Source organism: Nicotiana sylvestris, chromosome 9 (assembly GCF_000393655.2).
Source record: "Nicotiana sylvestris chromosome 9, ASM39365v2, whole genome shotgun sequence".
Taxonomy (NCBI): Eukaryota; Viridiplantae; Streptophyta; class Magnoliopsida; order Solanales; family Solanaceae; genus Nicotiana; species Nicotiana sylvestris.
Window position 1 is genome coordinate 180,308,439 of NC_091065.1, and position 13,542 is coordinate 180,321,980.

The 13,542-nt window shown below is 36.7% G+C and overlaps 1 non-coding gene and 1 pseudogene across 1 annotated transcript; one reads left to right on the forward strand and one right to left on the reverse strand.

Annotated features, from left to right (window-relative positions):
- Nucleotides 1–700: 700 nt before the first annotated feature.
- On the forward strand, nt 701–12,560 carry LOC104214711 (cysteine-rich receptor-like protein kinase 10; annotated as a pseudogene).
- A 385-nt stretch (nt 12,561–12,945) lies between these two features.
- Nucleotides 12,946–13,017, reverse strand: TRNAH-GUG (transfer RNA histidin (anticodon GUG)). Its single transcript has one exon. It is a non-coding gene; the product is annotated as a tRNA-His (tRNA).
- Between the last annotated feature and the right edge of the window lie 525 nt (nt 13,018–13,542).

Genomic DNA, 13,542 nt, shown 5'->3' on the forward strand with positions numbered 1-13,542 from the left:
TGAATAGATGAGAAAATTCACCTAATGCTTTTTACCTCCGTTTGAATTTGAACATAAGACCTCGTGATTCTCACTCATTTCATTGACCACTAGGCCACACTCACGCCATTAGGTGCAGGCGGCCCTTCTTTTGTATGATAAAAGTTGGCCATAGGCGTAGGAAAATTGCGATAAGGTGGGCCATAGACGTAGGAAAATTTTCATGGTGAAATATTGACGAGGTGGAGAAAAGTACGAGGGAAATTAAATTCCAAGTTACAGTCACCATCTCAACTTCAGTCATCATCAATTAACCATTAGCTCATTAATACACAACAAAAACAACAGCTGCCTAATAAAGCCTATTTTTTGACTTGTAAAAACCAAGTCTTCTTACAACCAAGTCTTATTGGTCTTTCTTACACCAATAAGTGAATTGGACCAAGGATAAAGTTATTTCGGTATGATCTACAAGTGAGTCATAGATTCGAATCGTAAAAGCTATCATTAATATTTGTATTAGGATAGGTTGTTTACATCACTCCTTTATCTTTAATCGGGAATCTCCGGTTCAAACCTTAAATATAGAATCGCCTTTGCTAGAAACCACATTACCTCTTGTACTAGACTTTCCGGGGCAAATTCGAATTTTGTCAGGCCCAACTTGTACCTGACAGGAAAACCTAAAATAAACTTCTCTATATCTTCACATAACTATGTTAAATAGAAAAAAAATATAATCCCAGGATATCCCTCGAGCCCCAGATATTCTAAAATATCATGGTGATGAATTTCAATATTCCCGGATATCTTCTGCTATGTAGCAACATCTTCTTGATTTTCTGCCTAAAAAATAGCCAAGTTAGCTCTTCTGCTCTTGCATCTGTCTGTCCAAATACAACTACTTATAGTCCCAACAGCACTTACAGATCTAATCTCAATGTTCTATTATCATCTTTAGCATCTAATGCTTCTCGACCTAATGGATTTTACAACTCTACAGTTGGTCGTACGGAGTCAGAGATAGTTTATGGCTTGTTTTTATGTAGAGGAGATGTTGCGCCACTTGATTGTCAAGACTGTGTTACAGCAGCTAGTAAAGATATCTTAGAAAATTATTGTCCAATGGGAAAAATTGCTGTAATTTGGTACGATGATTGCTTGTTACGTTACTCGAATTTACCTATCTTTGGTAGATTGGAGGAATCAGGTGAATCCATTGTGGTACAGTATTTGCAGTTTCTGCTATTACTATTTGTTAATTCTTTTAAGGTGTTTTTTTTTTATCTCCGATGATCTTTCGGAAACAACTTCTCTACTCCTTCGGGGTAGGAATAAGGTCTGCGTACGCACTACCCTCCCCAAACCCCACTAGAACTTTTACTGAGTTGTTGTTGTTATTTTTTTTTTCTATTCTTGGTGTCTTGTGTACTTTTCACTGTTGCAATTTTCTGGAATTTGACGGGACTTTCCTAGTGTTTGGTTAAACTTAAAACTGTTTTTCACAATTCTGGTCAAATTTGCCAATAAGCCAAAAAGTACTCATTAATAAAAATTAAAGAACAAAAGTTATTTTTTTTATAAAGAACTCGAGAGACTGGCTTAAACCTACGTCGAAAAGAAGCTATCATATTCTTATGGGATCTTAATAATATGGATAGTCGACTGAATTTATTGTTTACTTTTTCTAGCAGGTATACATAAATTATATACATATTATCTATCTTGTTCGATTTTTGAAGTTTCTACTATTATTTGTTAATTTTTTAAGGTGTTCACTATTAATTTTTGTCTATTTTTGGTGTCTTGTGCAGTTTTGTAATTGTAATTTATGGGATTTGACGGGACTTTGCTAGTGTGTCTTTTTTTTTTTAACACACAATTCTGCTAAAATTTGCCAGTAAGCCGAAAGTACTCAATTTTGAGTTTTTGACAAAATTAAGGAACCGAAAATGTTTAATTTTTTTTCAAGGGACTAGCTTAAACCTACCTCTAACATAAGCTACCATATTCTTATGAGATCTTTTCAAGAATATGCAGTCGAATACACTGTTTATTTTTCCAATATACATATATTATACATAAATTCCACATTTGCCTACTAGAAGGGAAGTCTTGTGTTAGGTGTTTGTCCTAATTTTCTTACCATATTTGGTTCTTTTGCGGGAGAGGGCAACACATTTACCATAATTGAGTTTTCTTTTTTTGTAGAAAGGAAATTATAATTCTCACACATTTGGCTAGTCCTTTTTCTTGTAGGAAAATGTTTAGACTTCGATGATCCTCTCTTCTCATTCAGTAACATCCACAATGTAGTCATATGGGGGGTTTGAGAGTCGTATTTAGGGGAAGAACTTTATGGGACAAGTGTTAGTATGTCACTTGTGTTTGCCTCTTCGTGAGGTTGTTCTCTCGATATTTTGTATTATCTTTTATATAGTTGATTGTTCATCTCCGCCATGGATGTAGGTCAATTGACCGAACCACGTTAAATGTTTGTGTCTCTTTTGGTATATTTCTCTTTTGTTATTTGATTTATCGTCGTTCAAGTGTTACTTTACTAGCTCCGCATGACACCTGATTTTTTGGTCCTAACACATTGAAGCAACAATAGAATTATCTCCGTGTGACCTATAGGTTGCATTAAGGTTGACTGCAGGGGCGGAGCTAGCCCTTCCGATATGTGTTCGGCTGAACCCATTAACTTTTGTTTAAACCCTGTATTTGTCTTTAAAAGTTACTGGATTATGCACAAATTATTAATTTAGAGCCCAATAACTTAAAAGAATTAAAATACTGAACTTATAAGTTTTAAAAATTGGCTCCGCCTTTTGTGGTTGTCTACATCATACCCTTAGTGTATAGTCCTTTCTCGAACCATGCGTAAACATTCGTCGGCTGTTCTCAATTTAAGCGATTAGTGGGTGACTATTTAGGTTAATCTTCACGTTATGTTTGTCACTGTTAGTAAAGAAATCATAGAAAAATGTAGTCCAAAGGGGAAACTAGCTGTTATATGGTATATGATGAAAGCTTGTTACTTCACTCAAGTCGAACTATTTTTGCTACTGTGGTGAATCAGGTGCACTCATTTTGTATAATACACAAAATGTTAGTGAACCAGGAAAGTTATTGTCACAACTTGGAAATATGATGGATGAAATAGCAAATTTGGCAGCAAAGGAAAATGATGGGAAAAAGTTTGCTACTAAAGAAGCCAATTTTTCATCACCCGAGAAACTTTATACACTTGCACAGTGCACTCCTGATCTCTCTGATTCTTCTTGTTACCGTTGCTTGAGAGCTGCTATTGGAAATTTACTTGGTGTTGGCAGTAGAGGTCGTAGAGTTCTTCTTCCTAGCTGTAATGTTAGGTATGAGTTGTATCCTTTTTACAACGTTATGGCTGTCGCGCCACCATCTCCGCCGCCAGTTCGCCTTTCTCCGCCACCACCTTCTTCACAGCACGGTCCTACGAGCAGCGATCGAGGTAATTTCTTCATTTGAACTCAATATTTTCAAACGGAAAATACATGCATATATATATATATATATATATATAAATCTTTAAAATTTAAGCAAACTTAGATTTTGAACTTATAATATAAAAACTACTATAATACTAGTCTTGTATTTTTCTATTCCTAACTGTTGCGGAAGCCAAATGTATATAGTGTGAATAAGTCACAACTACTATACCAAAAATTATGACAGCCACCAAATAATAAATAAGACAATAAACCAACAATAAAGGAAACACCAGAATTTACGAGGTTCGGCTAATTTTGCCTACTACTCGGACACAACCAATATTTTATTCCACTCCAAAATACAAGTGAAATAATACTAAAGAGAGAAGATACAAATGCCTTAAACAGATGAGAAGGCAAATGAGAGGTGTGTTTCAATCCTAAACATTAGGCCTTCTTTTATAGGGGAAAAATCCCCCCAAACTTAACTCCCAACCAATGTGGGACTTTGGCATTTTGCCAAACTTCAACAAATCTCCACCTTGGCAAAATTCCACATTTTCAATTCTCTCTCAATAACAAATTTTGGTTGTGTCTTCATCTTCAATCTTCAGTGTTCAACAATGTTGATCAAATCCAAACAATGTTGAAACTTGATCGCAGTCACCACCTTAGTTAGCATATCAGCAGGATTCTCCGTAGTATGAATTTTCTTCACTGTGACTCCTCCTTCTTCTATGATTTCTCGTACGAAATGATACCGAACATCAATATGCTTCGTCCTTGCATGATAAACTTGGTTCTTCGCTAATTGAATAGCACTTTGACTATCACAAAAAATTGTGATACCTTTTTGTTCAACACCAAGCTCCTTTAGCAATCCTTGAAGCCAAATTGCCTCCTTCACAGCCTCTGTAATAGCCATGTACTCTGCCTCTGTTGTAGACAAAGCAACTGTTGACTGCAAAGTGGACTTCCAACTAACTGGTGCTTTTGCAAAAGTAAACACATAACCAGTAGTTGATCTTCGTTTGTCCAGATCACCCGCAAAATCTGAGTCACAATATCCAACTACAGACTGATTGTCTTCCTGCTCAAAAACTAACCCGACATCTACAGTATTATGAATATACCGTAGAATCCACTTCACAGCTTGCCAATGCTCCTTCCCTGGATTGTGCATATATCTGCTAATAACTCCAACAGCTTGTGAAATGTCAGGCCTTGTGCAAACCATTGCATACATCAAGCTACCAACAGCATTTGCGTATGGTACCTTTGACATATACTCTCGTTCAGCTTCATCCATTGGCGACATAATAGTACTTAGCTTAAAATGGGAAGCAAGTGGAGTACTAACTGGCTTAGTCTTGTCATCTATGCCAAAACGTTGAAGTACTCTCTTCAAATATTCCTTTTGAGATAAACAGAGTTTCTTTGAACGTCTATCTCTAATTATCTCCATGCCAAGAATTTTCTTTGCCTCACCCAAATCCTTCATCTCGAACTCCTTCTTCAGTTGAATCTTCAACTTATCAATTTCTTCCGAATTCTTGGAAGCTATCAACATATCATCAACATATAGGAGAAGATATACAAAGGAACCATCTTTAAGCTTGTGCAAATACACACAATGATCGTATTTGCTTCTCTTGTACCCTTGCCGCAACATAAACTCGTCAAATCGCTTGTACCATTGTCTAGAAGATTGTTTCAATCCGTACAATGATTTTTCAAGTTTGCACACCATATTTTCTTTTCCAGCAACTTTGAATCCTTCTGGCTGAGTCATGTAGATTTCCTCCTCCAAGTTTCCATGTAAAAACGCAGTTTTTACATCCATCTGAACTAGTTCCAAATCCAATTGTGCTACCAAAGCCAACATAATTCTAATGGAGGAATGTTTTACAACTGGAGAAAACACTTCATTGTAATCAATTCCCTCCTTTTGAGCATATCCTTTGGCCACCAATCTTGCTTTGTAGCGAACATCTACTTGGTTAGGAAATCCTTCCTTCTTTGCAAATACCCATTTGCACCCAATTGCTTTCTTTCCCTTCGGGAGATTGGCCAATCTCCATGTATGATTCTGATGAAGGGACTGTATTTCATCATTCATGGCAATCCTCCACTTATCTTCTTCTGAACTTTGGACAGCGTCTTTATAAGTAGTAGGAACATCATCAGCTACAATTGAGGTTGCACAAGCAACCGTCTCTATGAGACGATGGTTGCTATTGATTCAAGTTGTTGTTGAGGTTCCTGAGTTGGAATTTCCTCTACTGGCTCTCCTTCCAGAGGGTAATCTTCATTTGTTTCCTCCTCTGCTTCTTGTGTAGGAAAAATAAATTTTCCCTCAAACTCCACCTGCTTATAAGCACCTTTATTTTGTTTGGTATCTTCTGTTACCTTATTTACCATAGCAGATTCATCAAAGGTAACATCTCTGCTGAATATTACTTTCTTTGTCATAGGACACCATAAGCGATATCCTTTGACTCCAGAAGTAATTCCCATAAAAATAGCCTTCTTTGCCCTTGGATCCAATTTTGACTCCGTCACATGATAATATGCAGTTGAGCCAAACACGTGCAAAGAGTTATAATCTACAGCAGGTTTTCCATACCATTTTTCAAATGGTGTCTTGCCATCAATAGCAGCAGATGGTAGACGATTAATGAGGTGGCATGCATATGTAATTGCCTCAGCCCAAAATTCTTTGCCCAAGCCAGCATTGGACAACATACACCGTACCTTCTCCAGCAAGGTCCGGTTCATACGTTCTGCCACTCCATTCTGTTGTGGTGTATGTCTAACAGTGAAGTGTCGGACGATGCCATCATTTTCACAGACCTTATTGAAATGATCATTTTTGTATTCACCTCCATTGTCTGTGCGAATACACTTGATCCTCCTGCCTGTCTGATTCTCCACCATCGTCTTCCATTTGAGAAAAATTCCCAACACTTCATCTTTGCTCTTCATTGTATACACCCATACTCTTCGGGAAAAATCATCAACAAAGGTTACAAAATAGTGCTTCCCACCCAATGAAGGTGTTTTGGAAGGACCCCAAACATCAGAGTGTACATAATCCAAAATGCCTTTAGTATTATGGATCGCTGTACCAAATTTAACCCTTGTCTGTTTCCCTTTAACACAATGCTCACAAAACTCCAAGTTGCAAGCCTTGACTCCTTTTAACAATCCTTGATCTGATAGAGTTTTCAAGGATTTTCCTCCAGCATGTCCCAAGCGCATGTGCCATAGCTTGGTTGCTTCTGCCTCTTTGTCGTCACTTGGATGTCACTGTCGCTGTCCCAATAACTGTACTGCCACAATAGCGGTACATATTATTATTCTTCCGATTAGCCTTCATTACCACTAGTGCACCGGAACATACTCTCATCACTCCATTTTCTGCAATGATTTTAAACCCTTTTGATTCCAGGGCTCCCACAGAGATGAGATTCTTCTTCAAATTCGGTACATATCGAACATCTGTTAATGTTCTGATCATTCCATCATGGTTCCTTAATCGTATTGAACCAATGCCATATGAGGTAAGAGGGTTGTTATCCGCTGTGTGGACGACTCCATATTCTCCTTCTTGAAATTCCACGAACCAGTCCCTGTTGGGACACATATGATAGCTACAAGCCGAGTCCATCAACCATATGTCTGATGATGTTGATGACTCTGTTGTAACTAATGAGAAATCTGAATCATCACAATCAGCTACATTTGAATCCATAATGGCCTTTCCATTGTTATGTTTGGCCTTATTCTTCAACTTCGGACAGTCTTTCTTCCAGTGCCCTTTTTCTCGACAAAAGGCACATTCATCTTTGCTGGGTCTGGATCTTGACTTGGATCTTCCCTTCTTTGTCCTCGTTTGACTTTGAGGACGACCCCTCACAAATAGTGCTTCTCCTTCTCCGCCCTTCTGTTTTTCTCGCTTTCTTTGTTCATAGCTGTACAAAGCCGAACAAACTTCTCTAAGAGAAACTTCGTCATTTCCATGGAGTAGAGTAGTTTCAAGGTGCTCGTACTCATCAGGAAGTGACGCCAACAACATCAAGGCCAAGTCACCATCATCATAAGTTGTATCCATATTTTGCAAATCTGTGACCAACTTATTGAAACTGGTGATATGTTCATTCATCGTGGTACCAGGAACATAGGTGAAGTGAAACAGTCTCTTCTTCATGTACAATTTATTTTGACTATTTTTCTTCAAAAATTTATCCTCCAGTGCTTTCCATAATTTACTTGCAGAAGTTTCCTTTGTGTATGGATATTTCTGCTCTCTAGCAAGGTAGGATCGAATGGTACCGCAAGCAACACGGTTGAGAATCTTCCAATCTTCTTCTCCAATAACATCTGGTTTCTTTTCTTCAATGGCCAGATCTAGCCCTTGTTGAAAAAGGACATCTAGAACCTCGCCTTGCCACATCCCAAAATGCCCGGACCCGTCAAAAATTTCTACCGCAAATTTCGCATTTGACACAATTCTTGTCATAAGCGAAGATGCCAATGATGACGTATTGTTGACACTTGATGTAGATTCTTCTTGTTTATTGTCTCTCATATTTGACACAAATATTATTTAATAGCTGACGACACAAATCAAGATTATTTCCTTTCTGATGTAGAAGATCAGACTAAGCTGCAACCACAGAGCATACTCAGACAGAACCTTGACTCAGTTACCAAGATAAATCTTTTCTGATGTGGAAGATCAGACTATGCTGCAACCACAGAGCATACTTAGACAGTACCTTGGCTCTGATACCAATTGTTGCGGAAGCCAAATGTATATAGTGTGAATAAGTCACAACTACTATACCAAAAATTATGACAGCCACCAAATAATAAATAAGACAATAAAGCAACAATAAAGGAAACACCAGAATTTACGAGGTTCGGCTAATTTTGCCTACTCCTCGGACACAACTAATATTTTATTCCACTCCAAAATACAAGTGAAATAATACTAAAGAGAAAAGATACAAATGCCTTAAACAAATGAGAAGGCAAATGAGAGGTGTGTTTCAATCCTAAACATTATGCCTTCTTTTATAGGGGAAAAATCCCCCCCAAACTTAACTCCCAACCAATGTGGGACTTTGGCATTTTGCCAAACTTCAACACTAACCTCTTGCTATTACACAGTGTCATTATTTCCAGTAAGAATGACTCTATTCTTATAGTGTCGTACTCTTATATCTCTGTTTATTGCTTCATTTTCACTTTTCTTGAGTCGATGGTCACTTTACCCTCCCCAAATCATACTTGTGGGATTTCACTGGATTTGTTGTTGTTGTTGTGACAAAAACAATAATAATATATACTCAGTGTAGTCCCACAATTGGAATCTAGGAAGGGTGATGTATACAATATTCACAGACCTTACTCCTTACCTTATAAAGGTAGAGATTGTTCCAATAGATCCTTAGCTCAGGGATAGCAGAATCAGGGGCGGGGCCCCAGCTTCGATTATGGGTTCGGCCGAACCCAGTAGCTTTAGTGCAAACAGTGTATTTGTCTTAAAAAATCAAAATAGATACAAATTTTTACTTTAGAACCCAGTACCATAAAAATACTAGAATTACGAACCCAGTAACTTTAAATCTTGGCTCCACCTCTGAGCATAATCACAACAGTTTAAAAAGAACTACGATGATAATGACAACCACAATGAATTCTAGTGACTTATTTATTGTTTCGCTTTTCTCTTTGGGACCTTATATTTTTTTTCCTAATCTAAGTTTAATGTTTGGCCTATGTTGTTGTTGTAGGTTTAATGTTTGAATAAAACAATTTTTAACTGATGCAGGAAAAGGGGGAATTGCATCTGGAGTAATAGTTGCCATAGTTGTTCCTATTGCTGTTTCAGTTCTACTGTTTATTTTTGGTTTCTGTTGGCTAAGAAGAAGAGCTTCGCAAAAATTCAATGTTGCACAAGATATGACAGGTAAATTGGCATAACTAGAACAATTTTCGTCCTACAAAATTAGAGATGAAATTCGTAGCTTATTCCAGTTTTTTAGTAGTACTGTTACTAAAAGTAATCAAAGTAGCAGCTGCTGAAACTCGGAGAATTTATTTGTTTGTGTAGATGGAAATGAAATTTCAACTGCTGAATCACTGCAATATCAGTTGACCTCTATTCAAGTTGCGACGACTAACTTCTCAGCTGACAACGAAATTGGTGAAGGTGGATTTGGTGTTGTCTACAAGGTGAATTCAGTTTTAGAACATAAGGGGTGTATTTGCTACGACGAAAATTATTTTTCCATAACAATGTTTTCCATGAGAGTCATTTTCCGTTGTGAATTCCCTCACTTATTTTTTATCGAAAATGACTTCAGTCGTCTCAAACACATCCAAATATTGTCAATTCAGTCCATCTTCCATTATATTCTTAACTTGTATTGATAATTCGATATCTTATTACACACTCAGGGTATACTTCCTAATGGACAAGAGATAGCTGTAAGAGGCTATCGAGAAGTTCAGGGCAAGGTGCACAAGAATTTAAGAATGAGATCGTATTGATCGCGAAGCTTCAACATAGAAATTTAGTGAGACTATTGGGATATTGCTTTGAAGGAGAGGAAAAGCTACTTGTCTATGAATTTGTCCCCAACAAAAGCCTTGACTATTTCTTATTTGGTTGGTTTCAACTTTCAATCTGCTAATATTCATTTTATTCTTCTTGTTGCTAAAATCTTCCATGGCAGTAGTATGAATAGTATTCTCGTACTTTCATATTCTTAGATTTTTGTTACTACTAATTGTTTCTTTTGCTTCGGCTATCTTATTTTCTTATTTTATCTTGCTGCCTCTTTTTCCATGGCTTCTACGCTACCGTATTGTTTTTCAACAATGCTGCTGCTATGATTTCCTTGAGCTGAGGGTTTGCCGGAAATAACCTTTCTACCTTCACAAGGTAGAGGCAAGGTCTGGGTACGCACTACCCTCCCAGACGCCACTTGTGGGATTGCACTAGGTTTGTTGCTAAAGTTTCTTATAATGGAAAGAAATAGCCTATTGCAAAAAGACAAGGTAAGACTGTGTGCATAGATCCAATGTGATCCGATCCTTCCTTGGATCGCACATATAGCCGGCGCTTAGTACGCCGAACTATTTTTCTTTTTCTTTTTTGGCCTATGTATCACAAAGATGCATTTAGTTAAAATCTAGCTTATGCAACTTACATGCAAGATTCTACATAGAGTGATTTCTTAAGATCTTTAAGAGGTAGTTCAAGTAGTCATTGCTAGTTTTCTTGATTCCAAGATTTACACCTTTTTGCCTAAACGTAACTTTGTTTCTGATAAATGTTTAGATCCTGAAAAGCAGCAGCTACTGAATTGGTCTCGACGTTACAAGATTATAGGAGGGATTGCACGTGGACTACTTTACCTTCATGAGGATTCGCGTCTAAGAGTTATACACCGTGATCTCAAAGCAAGCAATATACTGTTAGACGCCGATATGAATCCCAAAATATCAGATTTTGGAATGGCGAGAATATTTGAAATTGATCAAAGTGAAGAAATAACAAACAGGATTGTTGGGACATAGTAAGTTTTGAATTAGCTATTGAATATATCCTCTTTCCTGTCTAGTTAGATTCTATTGTTTCTCTTTTCACATTGCTCATTGAATCATTGCATATAGGCACATTTGCAACTTCTACTAAGAATCTGAAAGTTGTTAAAGGTCTGTTTTCCTTTAAAAAATATCCTTTTTCTAGCTTAACATTTCTTCTTGATTGTTGTACTATAGCGGTTACATGTCGCCGGAGTATGCTATGCATGGACAATACTCTGTTAAATCTGATGTTTTCAGCTTTGGTGTTCTACTTTTGGAGATCATAAGTGGAAAGAAGAATAGCTCATTTTACCAATCAGATGGAGCTGAAGATCTTCTTAGCTATGTAAGTTCACATTCAGGATAAATTTCATGGATGATCAGTGAACGTTCATTTTATTGAAAAGCACTAAATTAACTATAGAATAATTCAACTTTGTGCAAGTATCACCTGATGTCACTAAACTGTTTTACATACAAGAAATGCTCAACTTTGTCTAAGTATCATATTAAGTCACCAATTATAATCATGCACAAGAAGATGTTGCTGCGATCAGTGGCAGGGGCATGATTTTCGCTTAGGGGATACAAAAAAGAAAAAGTTAAAAAATTAAAAGCGACTATGGTCAGTGGAAATTGAACCAGCAACCTTACAAAGGTTCTGAACCCCCTTACCACGGAGCTATTCTTTTGGATAGAGGATTCAAAATGTAATATATAGAGGCGGATTTCGTTTATTTTCTGGCGGAACCCCTTCCACCCCCCCCCCTAAATCCCCCCTGGCCGCCACTAGTGACTTTCTATAATCGCAAAATTGAGTGATTTCTTGGTTACAAAAAGATAGTTTATGACTTTCTGCGATACTTGGTTAAAGTTATAAATGCAGCTTCTGCTAGATAAGTTGCTTGCTGATGCTAATTTTGAATCATTTGATCGATAAATCTTATAGGTTTGGAAGAATTGGAGGGACGGCACACCATTGAATATAATGGATCCAACATTTGGAGATTCATACTCAAGAAATGAAGTGATACAATGTATACATATTGGATTGCTATGTGTTCAAGATGATGTTAATCAAAGACCTACAATGGAATCTGTGGTGCTCATGCTTAATAGTTACTCTGTTACCAAGCCGGCGCCTCAGCAACCTGCATTCTTTTTTCGTAGTCGAACAGAGATGCTACCAAAAGGGCTAGAATCAGATCAATATTCTACAAGCAACTCGATACCATTATTGTCTGAGAATGAAGTATCCATTACAGAACTGCATCCAAGATAGACGCGTACGATGATGGAGCTTAAGTATGCCATCTATTGTGAAACACTTACAATCTGTTACAGGTCAACTTAACCTGATGGTGTAAGAAGTTTATATATTGTGTTAAATCTATATCTAATAGGAATGAATAAGGTGATTGTGTGAGACTAAGAGGGTAAATTATATTGCTATAAGGCATTTTTCATGATATGCTATTTTTATTTACTAAGTATTTCATTCAGCAGAAAGCACTATCTATATGACATTATCTGTTGAAATGACCATAGAAATACACGGTTAAGTTATACATTAATTTCTAGAATTCTCATTACTAGTTTTCTTATAGTTCTTATTAGTACAAGGTTTAGAACATGAAAACCCGATATTTAAGTAAGAAGTGTAGAGGGGAGCGCCCATTATCCTACGAGTTTCGAATAGTGCGCCACTGGCTCTAACAAAGTTTGACGAGTCTCGTCTAAAATTTCTACCATTTTAGTGCAACCTAACCTAGGACTCGCTTCCAAATATCAGTTCATAATTAGTGTTTTAAGTAATAATCTGATTATTGCGAAAACACCATAATGACTAATCCGTAAGCTCGCAGTTACAAAAGGTAAGGAGTTAGAAATATAATGTGGCTGCTGGGATTCGAGCCCAGGTCTCCACGGCCACAACGTGGAATTCTCACCACTAAACTACAGCCACTTTGCTGCTCTAGCAGTAAACATAATTTTAATATCTTAGTTATTACAATAATTCAAGTTCCTTATAAGATAGTAGTCATATAGGCAGGGGGAGATAGGAATTTATAAATAGGTATTCAAGAAATATTACAATGGTATAGTTGAGATTGAAACTTATGAATTAAATGAGTTTTAAACTCTTTTTACCACAACATTATAGTTTTTACTGGCTCTGCCCCCATATATAGGGTCATCTATTAATCTTGGCCGTGCACTCTTACGTTATTTATCATGGCAAAGTATATCATTAAATCAGTGATTGAAAATAATTAATTTTTTTTACTCTTAATAAAATATTTTTATAACCATGTGAATATCATGACATATTTAAAACTATAAGTATTAAAATATTTTCTTTCGATAAATCAAAAAGAAAAGGTTATAAAACACGCATTTTGCGGCTAGGACATTTTATGGGAAAAATACACGTTTGATCATTTTTAAGTTAGTATTTAAGAAAATGATACTACTTTTTGATTATTCCATT